Genomic DNA, 15316 nt, shown 5'->3' with positions numbered 1-15316 from the left:
TGACACCAGCACCGAGATAGAGATTACTGACACCAGCACCGTGATGGAGAGCACTGACACCAGCACCGTGATGGAGAGCACTGACACCAGCACCGTGATGGAGAGCACTGACACCAGCACCGTGATGGAGAGCACTGACACCAGCACCGTGATGGAGAGCACTGACACCAGCACCGTGATATAGAGCACTGACACCAGCACTGTGATATAGAGCACTGACTCCAGCACCATGATATAGAGCACTGACACCAGCAGCGTGATAGTGAACACTGAAAAAAGCAACGTGATAGTGAACACTGACACCAGCACCGTGATATAGAGCCCCGACACCAGCACCGTGATATAGAGCCCTGACACCAGCACCGTGATATAGAGCCCTGACACCAGCACCGTGATATAGAGCCCTGACACCAGCAGCATGATAGAGTGCACTGACACCAGCACCATGATAGACTGCACTGACACCAGCACCGTGATATAAAACACTGACACCAGCACCGTGATATAGAGCACTGACTCCAGCACCGTGATATAGAGCACTGACACCAGCAGCGTGATAGAGAACACTGACACCAGCAGCGTGATAGAGAACACTGACACCAGCACTGTGATAAAGTGAACTGACACCAGCACTGTGATATAGAGCACTGACACCAGCAGCGTGATATAGAGCACTGACACCAGCACCATGATAGAGAGCACTGACACCATCACTCTGAGGGAGAGCACTGGCACCAGCACCGAGATAGAGATTACTGACACCAGCACCGTGATGGAGAGCACTGACACCAGCACCGTGATGGAGAGCACTGACACCAGCACCGTGATGGAGAGCACTGATACCAGCACCGTGATGGAGAGCACTGACACCAGCACCGTGATGGAGAGCACTGACACCAGCACCATGATGGAGAGCACTGACACCAGCACCGTGATATAGAACACTGACACCAGCACCGTAATATAGAGCACTGACACCAGCACCGTGATATAGAGCACTGACACCAGCACTGTGATATAGAGCACTGACTCCAGCACCATGATATAGAGCACTGACACCAGCAGCGTGATAGTGAACACTGACACTAGCAACGTGATAGTGAACACTGACACCAGCACTGTGATAAAGAGCCCTGACACCAGCACCGTGATACAGAGCACTGACACCAGCAGCGTGATATAGAGCACTGACACCAGCAGCGTGATATAGAGCACTGACACCAGCAGCGTGATATAGAGCACTGACACCAGCAGCGTGATATAGAGCACTGACACCATCACTCTGAGGGAGAGCACTGACACCAGCACCGAGATAGAGATTACTGACACCAGCACCGTGATGGAGAGCACTGACAGCAGCACTGTGATATAGAGCACTGACACCAGCAGCGTGATAGAGAACACTGACACCAGCAGCGTGATAGAGAACACTGACACCAGCACTGTGATAGAGTGAACTGACACCAGCACTGTGATAGAGTGAACTGACACCAGCACTGTGATAGAGTGAACTGACACCAGCACTGTGATAGAGTGAACTGACACCAGCACCGTGATGGAGAGCACTGACACCAGCAGCGTGATATAGAGCACTGACACCAGCACCATGATAGAGAGCACTGACACCATCACTCTGAGGGAGAGCTCTGACACCAGCACCGAGATAGAAGTGTTAATAATAAATGCGGCGCTGCCAGCAAGTTAAACAAAAATATTCCAAAAACCTTAGGCAAATAACCCAGTGAAAAAAGTGAATCCACCTCATAAAGTGTTCCAATGTGCAATATAAGGCAATACACTAGGAAAAATGAAAATTGTGCGTATATAAAACAATCATGTGAAAATAAATATATAAATAGCACAATCAAAAAATATTAAAAGTGACTAAAATAAAATGTGCAAATGAATGCAATAAACAATACAACGTGTCGACTTATTGTAAGTCCATATAATTGCTTCGTGAGCATATAATAAAGTCCATGCAAAAAACGTGACTTCCAAGCAAGTGATATTCCGGCAAACAACTTCAGTGCCAAACAGGTGCACCACCAGTTTCCCCCAGCCTCTCACCTCAAGAGCTTAGTAAGCAGACTCTGTATGAAACCAAAAAGCTATTCCATCCTCCTCCATCCAGCAGATAGTAAATAACTGTACATTCCTTTCACAGACTCTTCACATATCTACCCGTACAGTGTGCTGTACATAGAGTATGAAATAAAAGGACAGGGGGGCTCTCATGTGTAGTAATTCAAATAGATAATTTAATATGATAACTGGTCACTTACATAAAGGCTGAGAACAGCAGATAGCGTCGTACGAACCGAACTTCCGGTCTCGGCCGCGACCGGAAGTGACAAGTGTAACACCACAGCTCCTTCCCTGACGCGTTGCGTCACACCCTCGTGACTTTCTCAAAGGGTTAAGGCATAACCCTTTGAGAAAGTCACGAGGGTGTGACGCAACGCGTCAGGGAAGGAGCTGTGGTGTTACACTTGTCACTTCCGGTCGCGGCCGAGACCGGAAGTTCGGTTCGTACGACGCTATCTGCTGTTCTCAGCCTATATGTAAGTGACCAGTTATCATATTAAATTATCTATTTGAATTACTACACATGAGAGCCCCCCTGTCCTTTTATTTCATACTCTATGTACCGCACACTGTACGGGGAGATATGTGAAGAGTCTGTGAAAGTAAATAACTGTACATTCCTATCTGCTGGATGGAGGAGGATGGAATAGCTTTTTGGTTTCATACAGAGTCTGCTTACTAAGCTCTTGAGGTGAGAGGCTGGGGGAAACTGGTGGTGCACCTGTTTGGCACTGAAGTTGTTTGCCGGAATATCACTTGCTTGGAAGTCACGTTTTTTGCATGGACTTTATTATATGCTCACGAAGCAATTATATGGACTTACAATAAGTCGACACGTTGTATTGTTTATTGCATTCATTTGCACATTTTATTTTAGTCACTTTTAATATTTTTTGATTGTGCTATTTATGTATTTATTTTCACATGATTGTTTTGTATACGCACAATTTTCATTTTTCCTAGTGTATTGCCTTATATTGCACATTGGAACACTTTATGAGGTGGATTCACTTTTTTCACTGGGTTATTTGCCTAAGGTTTTTGGAATATTTTTGTTTAACTTGCTGGCAGCGCCGCATTTATTATTAACACTTATATTTTATGTAGTACTGAGATTACTATTTTTTGCTTGGCTGCTTCCACTTATTCATTATATATATTTTTTTACACATATAAAAAAATTTTTTTTTAAGTGTACATAGATTCACTTTACACACCCCTTTTTTTGTTGACACTTTTTGAGTGAGGTGAAGCGCATTAGCACTTCTTTACTATATTAGCACCGAGATAGAGATTACTGACACCAGCACTGTGATGGAGAGCACTGACACTAGCAGCGTGATATAGAGCACTGACACCAGCACTGTGATATAGAGCACTGACACCAGCACTGTGATATAGAGCACTGACACCAGCACCGTGATGGAGAGCACTGACACCAGCACCGTGATGGAGAGCACTGACACCAGCACCGTGATGGAGAGCACTGACACCAGCACCGTGATGGAGAGCACTGACACCAGCACCGTGATGGAGAGCACTGACACCAGCACCGTGATAGAGAACACTGACACCAGCACTGTGATAGAGTGCACTGACACTAGCACCGTGATATAGAGCACTGACACCAGCACCGTGATATAAAACACTGACACCAGCCCCGTGATATAGAGCACTCACACCAGCACCGTGATATAGAGCACTCACACCAGCACCGTGATATAGAGCACTCACACCAGCACCGTGATATAGAGCACTGACACCAGCACTGTGATATAGAGCACTGACTGCAGCACTATGATATAGAGCACTGACACCAGCAGCGTGATAGAGAACCCCGACACCAGCACCGTGATAGAGTGCACTGACAGGAGCACCGTGATAGAGAGCACTGACAGCAGCACTGATACCAGTAGGCAGCAACAGTGGGGACAAACCTCCTGCTTGGACTGATCTAGGTACTGTCGTCAAAGTGGCGGTTGTTGCTACCTCCTCTTTCTGATTCAATGCCAAGGGTGGCTGCGCATCGGAAATGTCTTGATATGGATCGGAAAATAATTCCTGTGACTCAAGCGGAAGGTATGTGGTGGTGGTGTTGTTGGTGGTAGTGTCTTTGGGGGTGCACATAGCAGAGAGTGAAGAAGAGGGTGCAGATCGAGAGGATGAGGAGGATGCAGAAGAGTAAGGCTGAGCGAGCCACTCAACCAAGTCTGGTGCGTCCTTTAAAGTAATTGAATGCACCTTCTGCAACTTCCCACTTTGGCTCAAGCCTGTTGCTCCTGCCCTACCCCTACCACCCCTGCGAAAGGGCCTGCCTCTTCCTCTGCCTGTCATTTTTTAAATGACCCTGTGACAAAAGTCTCTAGAGAAGTGCAGTATGTATGTGGAAGAAGGTATATAACACCCCGCTTCAATCTGTCGTTTTTGGGGGCCACTGGTCTATCACACCAGTTATAATACTTTTTTTTTGGATTGCGTTTGTCACTCTTTGTAGTATCGCTGCAGAACCGCTCAGCAGTCACAATGCTGCACAGTGGAAACGCACTATACTATGCTTTCTATATGTGCAAGTATTTTATACATGTATTACACAACTATATACTGCACACCAAATAGTACAGCTATACCAGTCCTTACAAGGACCTTTGTGGACCGAGTAGCTAGTGATTAGCAGACTGTACCTCAGTCCCTACACTGATAAAAGACTGCTGCAGAAGGGCAGCAGTCAAGTATAATATTCTTTCTATATTTGGAAGAAAGTATATTATATGTGTACAACCCTATATACTGTACTACACTTATACCATACTAGTCCTTAAAAGGACTTTTGTGGACCTAATAGTAATAGCTAATGATTAAACTGACTGTCCCTGCTCCACACAGCGTCCTGTCCCTCTCTGCACTGACAAAAGGCAGGCTGCTGCAATAACCAGCACAGCAGTGCACTCAACCCTATATCCTGTACTACAACTATACCATACCAGTCCTTAAAAGGACTTTTGTGGACCTAATAGCTAGCGATTTGTGTCACTGCAGTCTCTCTCTGCTCCACACAGCAACCTCTCCCTATAGTGACATAAGAAAGAATGTAAAATGGCCGCCAGATCAGGTCTATTTATAAGTTAGGGGGAGTGTCCAATTGTACATGTTACCGGCCTCAAAATGTGAATTAAGAGAGCCGATGATTGTAGACGCGATGAGATAAGGTGATCAGCTTAGCGTGGACTGCAAAGAATCACACAAACAGCATGAGATATGACCACTGACTTTATGGCTGGAAGTAGTTTAATTTTACATAACAATACATCTTTTACATTTTTATAGTCACATGTTTATAAACATTAACAATATATATAATACAGATTTTAACTAAAGTATTTTAAAACGTAGTTACAACAATGAACATTACTATATTTAATAACATATATATCCCTGTTATTCAGTGTTATAGATAATTATCTTTATCTCTCTGGTACATTTTAAGTGTGCAATAATCATACTAGCAATGCATTGCTTTAATACAAATATTTTCATGGTAGTACTCTTTTTTAACCACTAGATGGTGCACATTGCATGTCTATATGATGCAATACATAAGCTTTACATACAATAGGTTTTTCTATATTAAATAACAGAAAACATGTGCTTCTATAAATCTATGCAATTTCCAATAAATCAGGTTTAAATATACCTATTTAGAAAGGTTTAGTGTTTATCATAGACATTTGTTCTGACTAATGCAGTATTTTCATGTTCTTATGCACTTTTCACTTGTTTCTGACACATGCTGTTCTAAACTTCTAATTACAGCAAAACTATAGCATAAAATCTGCTGACACTTTTTCTGCATCTGCTCAAGATGTTTAGGAATCTTTCTATCACAGGTTAATACAGATTAGGAACGATTTAGAGTACATACCTGCAAATAATCACACAAACAGCATGAGATATGACCACTGACTTTATGGCTGGAAGTAGTTTAATTTCCAGTCACATGGTGTGTGGCCTTATATAGACTCTGTTTGTGTACCTTCTCTGCCATCTACTGGTTATTAATAGAATAGAAGGGAGATGTTTAGAAATATAAAAAAAAAATGAATATGTACTTTGCTTTGGGGTGTCTGTTTTGTGACCATATAAACCCCAGTCCGTCACATACATGTGCTGAAATGTCTCCGTTGGCTGTCCTGTACCCCATGATGGATGTGTCATCATAGGTCAAAGTTCTTTCATACTGTAAACACATAAGTCTGCAGGGCGAACAGCGGCAATAGTCCGCCGAACTGGCGAATCGCGAACATGTAAAATTCGCCGTGAACCGACCGCCAAGCGAACTGTTTGGCCATCCCTAATGACCTGTTCATAGTTTGGACTGCTACTAGAGAGCTACTGTTGGAGTTTATTTCAAAGCCTGAACAATAATAATTTTAATCTCAATTTTTTTTTTTTTTTCAATATCTATTTTATTGAATTATTTTTTCAAAAAAAAACACATATACTTAAAAATGAAGCTCAATAGAAAAACAACCCACATCCAATAAATAAGAGACAAAAATACCAAACCAAACCTATCATTGCATATTTAATTTTATTGGTTTTATATTCACGGAAACAAAGTACGTTCAAAAAAGAAAAAAGGGAAAGTTTGGCTGAAAGAAGTATATAAATTGGCCAACATGGCCTAACAAACAGTGAGATAACATGAGACTTGTTCATAGGATACAGCATAGGTTATACATGTGTGGTTGCAAAGGAGCCTTTTGTCAGCAAACAACGCGAACGCTGTCATGTTCCTAGGTCAGACTGATAAGCTTGTTAGGGTCCTTTCACACGGGGCGGATCAGTTCTGATCCGCCCCGTGGATATCCGTTTGCTCAGCGGGGATCACTCCGTCGATCCCCGCTGAGCAGGGAGATGACAGGTCTGTCTCTGCACACTGCGCAGGGACGGACCTGTCACAGCGCCGCTCTCCCCTATGGGAGATCGGATGACGACGGACCGCAGTGCCCGTCGTCACCCGATCCGATCCGCAGACGGATGGAAAATTAGCTTTTTCCTCCGTTACACTTTTTCGGATCGGAGCGGGTCGGATTGTCAGCGGACATGTCACCGCTGACATCCGACGCTCCATAGAGCTCTATGGAGCACCCGTTCAGGTCTTCCTGAAAAACTGACAGGCGGGCCTGAACGGAACGTCAGTGTGAAAGGGGCCTTAGTGTGTCGGTGATGAGTATAGGTTTGTTGCCCACAAGCTCCTAGCTAGTAATGGAGAGGAGAGTGGGAGGAAGTTCCCTCAGCCACCCCTAAAGGGATCATGCTGTGGGAAGGGGAATCCCCCCCCCCTCCTAGACTCCTTTAATATTTGACCCAAATCTCCGCTCAGGCGAGTGATGTGCGAGGAAGTATTTTTAAGATATATTAGTACATCAAAAGGGTAAAATAACGACTAATATATCCAGAACTGTAACTTGGTAGTTAGGAACAGAACGTAAGCGAATTCTAATGGAAAGTAATGCCGCGTACACACGATCGAAAAATTTTGGTCAGAAAAAGCTCTGATGGTTTTCCCAATGGAATTCCGACGGGATTTCTCCCAAGCTGTCTTGCATGCACACGGTCACACCAAATTCCGACCGTCAAGAACAAGGTGACGTGCAACGCGTAAGGCGGGACTAGAAAAACGGAAGTTCAATATCCAGTAGCCAATAGCTCCCATCTTATAGTTGAATCTGAGCATGTGTGAGTTTTTGCGCGTTGGAATTGCAATACACATGATCGGAAATTCCGACAGAAAGTTTTTCCAACGGAAAAATTGAGAACACGCTCTCAAATTTTTGCTGGCGGGAATTCGGCCAGCTAAATTCCGATGGAGCGTACACACGGTCTCATTTTCCCGTGAAAAGCTCTCATGGGTCTTTTGCTGGCCGAAATTCCGGTCGTGTGTGCGCGGCATAAGAGTTCCAGAGAAACTTAGCTCCGGTGTTGCTGTTCCATGCACATCTGCTGAGTAATAAAGAAATCGGCCTTGTCTTATATGCGTTGTCGTGTAATCTCAAATTTACCTTCAGTTTTGACAATGGTCAGATCGCTTTTTTTTGGATCTTTCTATCATCAAACGGCAAGATGTTACACTAGGCACAGATCAATTCCGTAAACCAACAGCTGATAACACGCTTCTCCATGCATCCAGCGCTCATCCAAGCCCATTAGTGCGGTGTATCCCATGTGCGCAATATTTGTATTGCCAAGGTACTTTACTCTCGAGACAGACTTCAGGATAAAGGCCATGGGCGTCCGCAGCAGGGGGCAAGGGGGGTCAAGTACACCCCCCCTGGAATCCAAAAGGTGTTGCAGCTGCCGCCATGCTGCATTTTTTTTTCTGAGTCTGCTGGCGGCTGCGACCTCCACTCTCCCTCTGGATCACAGCGCTGGCTCTGTGTTCGGCAGCCGTCCTGTAACACAGTCCCGCCCCCCCAGACCAGCTCGTGTGATAGTAGAGAGAATCAACTTTCCGCCTATCACATGATCTGGTCTGGGGGGGGCGGTGCCATGTTACAGAGCGGCCGCCGAACACAGAGGCATCCAGCGCTGTGATCCAGAGGAGGAGATGCCCATCTGTACAGCCCGCCCTGTGTGCCACACAGTGCCTGGATAGGAGGATAGAGGGGGGGGGGGCTGCAGTGCTCTCCTCTACCACCGCACTCTCCTGCCCCCCCCCCCAGTGCCCTCCACCACCACACTCTCCTGCCCCCCCCCAGTGCCCTCCACCACCACACTCTCCTGCCCCCCCAGTGCTCTCCTCCACCACCACACTCTCCTGCCCCCCCCCAGTGCTCTCCTCCACCACCACACTCTCCTGCCCCCCCAGTGCTCTCCTCCACCACCACACTCTCCTGCCCCCCCATGCCCTCCACCACCGCACTCTCCTGCCCCCCCAGTGCTCTCCTCCACCACCACACTTTCCTGCCCCCCCCAGTGCCCTCCACCACCACACTCTCCTGCCCCCCTAGTGCCCTCCACCACCACACTCTCTTGCCCCCCCATTGCTCTCCTCCACCACCACACTCTCCTGCCCCCCCAGTGGTCTCCTTCACCACCACACTCTCCTGCCCCCCCAGTGGTCCCCTCCACCACCACACTCTCCTGCCCCCCCAGTGGTCTCCTCCACCACCACACTCTCCTGCCCCCCCCAGTGGTCTCCTCCACCACTACACTCTCCTGCCCCCCCGAGTGCTCTCCCCCACAACACTCTCCTGCCCCCCCCCAGTGCTCTCCACCACAACACTCTCCTGCCCCCCCGTGCTCTCCTCCACCACCGCACTCTCCTGCCCCCCCAGTGCTCTTCTCCACCACCACACTCTCCTGCCCCCCCCCCACAGTGCTCTTCGCCACCACCACACTCTCCTGCCCCCCCCCCCACAGTGCTCTCCTCCACCACAACACTCTCCTGCCCCCTTCCCCCATGCTCTCCTCCACCATCACACTCTCCTGCCCCCCCCCACAGTTCTCTCCTCCCCTGTTCTTGCTGCCCTCCCTGCTCTCCAGCTCTCCCTATCCTTCTCTAGCCACCATCCCAGTGCTCTCCACTACCCCCGTTCACCCCCCAGTGCTCCCCCCTGTCCCCCCAGTGCTCTCCCCCCCACAGTGTTCTCCACTCCCCCCAGTGCTCTCCTCCACCACACTCTCCCCCCAAGGTTTTCTCCTCCCCTGTTCTTGCTGCTCTCCAGCTCTCCCCATGCTTCTCTAGCCACCAGCCCAGTGCTCTCCCCCCTCACTCAGTGCTCTCCCCCTGTCCCTCCCAGTGCTCCCCCCTTGTCCCCCCCCCACAGTGCTCTCCACTCCCACCAATCCTCCCCAGTGCTCTTCCCCCTGTCCCCCCCAATGCTCCCCCCCCACTGTGCTCTCCACTCCCACCAGTCCTCCCCAGTGCTCTCCCCCTGTTCTCCCCCCAGTGCTCTCCCCCCTGTTCTTTCCCCCCCAGTGCTTCCCCCCAGTGCTCTCCACTCCCTCCAATGCTCTCCCCCCTGTTCTCCCCCCCAGTGCTCTCCGCTCTCCCCCTTGTTCTTTCTCCCCCCCAGTGCTCCTCAGCTCTCCCAATTACTCTCCAGCCCCCACCCCAGTGCTCTCCAGACCCCCATTCTCCCCACCCCTGTTATTTCTGCCCCCTGGTGCTCTCCAGCCCCCCCCCAGTGCTCTCTACCCTCAGTGCTCTCCACCCCTGTTCTTTTTGGCTCCCCCTGCATTTTGCCCCCACCCATGTGCTCTCCACCCCCCATAGTGCTCTCCAGTCCCCCGTGCTTTCCACTCCTGTTTTTTCTGGTCCCCACTGGTGCTCTCAAGATCCCCCCCAGTGCTCTCCACTCCCCCCTTCTCTTTATACACCCCCCAGTACTCTCCAGCCCCCGTGCTCTCCACCCTTGTTTTTCTGCCCCCCCACAGTGCTCTTCACCACCCCACACTCTTAGCCCCCCAGTGCTCTCAGCCTACCGTGTTCTCTACCCCTGTTCTTATTGGCCCCCTCAGTGCTCTCAAGTTCCCCCCCAGCGCTCTCCGCTCCCCACCCCTGTGATCTCCACTCCCCCTCGCTCTTTGCCCCCACCAATGTGTTCTCCAACCCCAGCAGTACTCTTTGCTCCCCCTTCTCTCCAACTCCCACCCAGTGCTCTCCACTTCCCCAGGACCAGAGCGCAGGCTGACTGGGGCCGGAAAATGAGGACTGCTGAAGGTGCAGGTGGCCAGGGACCACTCCATCTCACAGCTGACAGATCCTCTGGAAGGAGCACAGTCCCCATCCAAAACGAGAACAGACCCTGCCTGCTGCTGGCCTTCATGGATATCCTGCTGGCATGCAAGGTACTGTACCAAGCATCAACAACACACCTTCCCACAGACAGGGACTGAAGACTGGGACATGGGGCATAGGAGGGGCTGCAATGATGGGCACAGTGAGACTGCATTTGATGGACACAGTGAGGCTGCATTTGGTGGGCACAGTGAGGCTGCATTTGGTGGGCACAGTGAGGCTGCATTTGGTGGGCACAGTGAGGCTGCATTTGGTAGACACAGTGAGGCTGCATTTGGTAGGCACAGTGAGGCTGCATTTGCTAGGCACAGTGAGGCTGCATTTGGTGGGCACAGTGAGGCTGCATTGGTGGACACAGTGAGGCTGCATTTGATGGGCACTGGTGAGGCTGCATTGAGCTCTTGCATCAAGTCTGCAGTCTCTGAACATCTCCTGTAGCATGTCTGCAGTCTCTGAGGGAGTCTGGAGAGGAGTCAAGAGTGGGAGCACCGCCGGGATGGGGGTTATGGGAGAAGTCAGACTTGTGTGGACTGTGGACAGGAGACTATAGGATAAAACCAGATTCACCAAGCTGGAGCTGATTGACTGAGCCCTGCACAGTGCACCTGAGAGGAGGTCAGTGAAAGCACCGCCAGGCCAGTCGGGGGAGGGGTCACTGATTTAAGGGGGGAGTGAATACGATAATGTAAGGGGCACTGATATAAAGGGTATCCTTCTTACATTAGTAACCCACCCCCCTTACCTTAGAGTATTCTTTCTGCAGAAGGTTTCTGGGGTCCCCCTTGATGATTGACCACTTACCACTATTAACTGGAATTTTAATATATATAGCCCTATGTGATTTCATATCTATATCTAATACTCTCTTCATCAAATGAGCTTTAAAACGTATGGTTTTTCCCTTTCATGGACAAGAAAATAATGACGTTATGCTGTTGGGCTGGTATAATAATGCTGTGTGGCTGGTATGAAATTTTTTCCAGGGCTTGTTTTTGAACGCATAGGCGTCCGCAAGGTCACTCAGGTGGCTGTGTACCAGGCCCATATATCCAAGAGAATGTACATCTCTTTACATTGCAATACATCTGTTGTGGCCATATTTTTATCTTGATGAAAACAGCCAATACAGTGACAGTATGAGATGAATATATGGCCACAACAGATGTATTGCAATGTAAACAGATGTAGATTCTCTAGGCTATATGGGCCTGGAACACGGCCGCCAGAGTCACTCCCAATACAAAGTGAAGATGAATTATCTCTTATTTAACACATATGTATTACCAGTGGAAAGATTTTCATGAGATTGTCGAAAAGGGGCGGAGCATGAGTGGCTTTGAAATGATGCTCCCCCCTTGGAAAAAGTTCTGCGGACGCCCATGATAAAGGCCAACGCTTTGCGTGACTGCCTGTTACTTAGAGGCTACTCACGCACCAATTTAATTAAGGAAAGCGTTTATTCTGGCTTTTTCCCGTACTAGGAGTTCTTTATTGAATACCCAACCCAAACCTCCATCAACAGATACAGTTAAAGTTATCACGAAATACTCCGCCCACCATCAACAACTTATGTTTCACCCCCTGCTTTCTTCTTCCCCCTGCGTTCTTCACCCCCTGCTTTCTTCTTCCCCCTGCGTTCTTCACCCCCTGCTTTCTTCTTCCCCCTGCGTTCTTCACCCCCTGCTTTCTTCTATACGGTATAACCCATTACAGGTGGGTTATACCGTTTAACTGTGGTTATCCACGTGCACTTTTCCTCTCTCTCCCTACCCCCCATTTTTCCCACCCCATTTCCCTTGTTCCTCTCTTCCCTTTTTCTCCCCTTTCCTTCCTTTTTTTTCCCTTCCCCCTTCTCGCCTTTTTTTTCCCTTGTCCCCAGTTCCCTCTCTTCCCTTCTCCCTTCTTCCCTTCCCCTGTCCCTTCTCCCCATTCACTTCCTTCCCTCCCTTCTTTCTCCTTTCCTTCCTAGGTTGCCCCACATTCCTTTTTTCCTCCCCCCTTTTCCCTTCTTCTCTCTCTTTCCCCACCCCCCTTCTCCTCCCCCCTTGCCCCCTTTGCCCTCCCTTCTCCTCTCCCCTCTTCTTTCTTTCCATGCTTTCTTTTTTTCTTTTCCCTCTTTCGCCCCTCTCCCTTCCCCCCTCCCTTGCCCCCTTCCTTCCTCCCTTCCTTCCCCCCTCAATTTCACCTCTCAACCAACCTATCCACAACAGCACTGACCAACCTATGCATTGCAGCACCAACCAACCTATCAACAGCAGCACCAACCAACCTATCAACAGCAGCACCAACCAACCTATCAACAGCAGCACCAACCAACCTATCAACAGCAGCACCAACCAACCTATGCACAACAGCACCAACCAACCTATCCACAACAGCACCAACCAACCTATCCACAACAGCACCAACCAACCTATCCACAACAGCACCAACCAACCTATCCACAACAGTACCAACCAACCTATGCACAACAGCACCAACCAACCTATCCACAACAGCACTAAACATCCTATCCATTGCGGCACTAACAAACATATCCATAGCAGCACCAACCAACCTATCCACAACAGCACCGACCAACCTATGCATTGCAGCACCAACCAACCTATCCACAGCAGCACCAACCAGCCTATCCACGGCAGCACCAACCAGCCTATCCACTGCAGCACCGACCAGCCTATCCACGGCAGCACCAACCAGCCTATCCACTGCAGCACCAACCAGCCTATCCACAACAGCACCAACCAACCTATCCACAACAGCACCAACCAACCTATCCACAACAGCACTGACCAACCTATGCATTGAAGTACCAACCAACCTATGCACAACAGCACCAACCAACCTATCCACAACAGCACCAACCAACCTATCCACAACAGCACTAAACATCCTATCCATTGCGGCACTAACAAACATATCCATAGCAGCACCAACCAACCTATCCACAACAGCACCAACCAACCTATGCATTGCAGCACCAACCAACCTATCCACAGCAGCACCAACCAGCCTATCCACTGCAGCACCAACCAGCCTATCCACAGCAGCACCAACCAGCCTATCCACTGCAGCACCAACCAGCCTATCCACGGCAGCACCAACCAGCCTATCCACTGCAGCACCGACCAGCCTATCCACTGCAGCACCAACCAACCTATCCCCAACAGCACCAACCAACCTATCCACAACAGCACCAACCAACCTATCCACAACAGCACTGACCAACCTATGCATTGAAGTACCAACCAACCTATGCACAACAGCACCAACCAACCTATCCACAACAGCACTAAACATCCTATCCATTGCGGCACTAACAAACATATCCATAGCAGCACCAACCAGCCTATCCACGGCAGCACCAACCAGCCTATCCACTGCAGCACCGACCAGCCTATCCACTGCAGCACCGACCAGCCTATCCACAACAGCATCAACCAACCTATCCACAACAGCATCAACCAACCTATCCACAACAGCACTAAACATCCTATCCATTGCGGCACTAACAAGCATATCCATAGCAGCACCAACCAACCTATCCACAACAGCACCGACCAACCTATGCATTGCAGCACCAACCAGCCTATCCACTGCAGCACCAACCAGCCTATCCACAACAGCACCAACCAACCTATTAGCAGCAGCACCAACCAGCCTATCCACAACAGCACCAACCAGCCTATCCACTGCAGCACCAACCAGCATATCCACTGCAGCACCAACCAACCTATCCACAACAGCACCAACCAACCTATCCACAATAGCACCAACCAACCTATCCACAACAGCACTAAACATCCTATCCATTGCGGCACTAACACACATATCCATAGCAGCACCAACCAACCTATCCACAACAGCACCAACCAACCTATCCACAACAGTACCAACCAACCTATGCACAACAGCACCAACCAACCTATCCACAACAGCACTAAACATCCTATCCATTGCGGCACTAACACACATATCCATAGCAGCACCAACCAACCTATCCACTGCAGCACCAACCAGCCTATCCACTGCAGCACCAACCAGCCTATCCACTGCAGCACCAACCAACCTATCCACTGCAGCACCAACCAGCCTATCCACTGCAGCACCAACCAGCCTATCCACTGCAGCACCAACCAGCCTATCCACTGCAGCACCAACCAACCTATCCCCAACAGCACCAAACATCCTATCCATTGTAGCACCAACAAACATATCCACTGCACCACCAACCAACCTATGCATTGCAGCACCAACCAACCTATCCACAACAGCTCCAGTTCCAGCCATACAGCTCATTACAGCAACCACATGGTTACTCACCATGTCAGGCCACCCAGGGTAGTTATGAGAGTTACTACAAGCTCCCCTCACACTCTTATGATTCTTCTCAGTCATAAAGCCTAGGAAGCTATGGGAGTCCCG

This window comes from Lithobates pipiens, unplaced genomic scaffold, assembly GCF_037356315.1.
Source record: "Lithobates pipiens isolate NorthernLeopardFrog02 unplaced genomic scaffold, aLitPip1_a1.2 Scaffold_22, whole genome shotgun sequence".
NCBI lineage: Eukaryota > Metazoa > Chordata > Amphibia > Anura > Ranidae > Lithobates > Lithobates pipiens.
Note: the sequence above shows the minus strand (reverse complement) of the source record.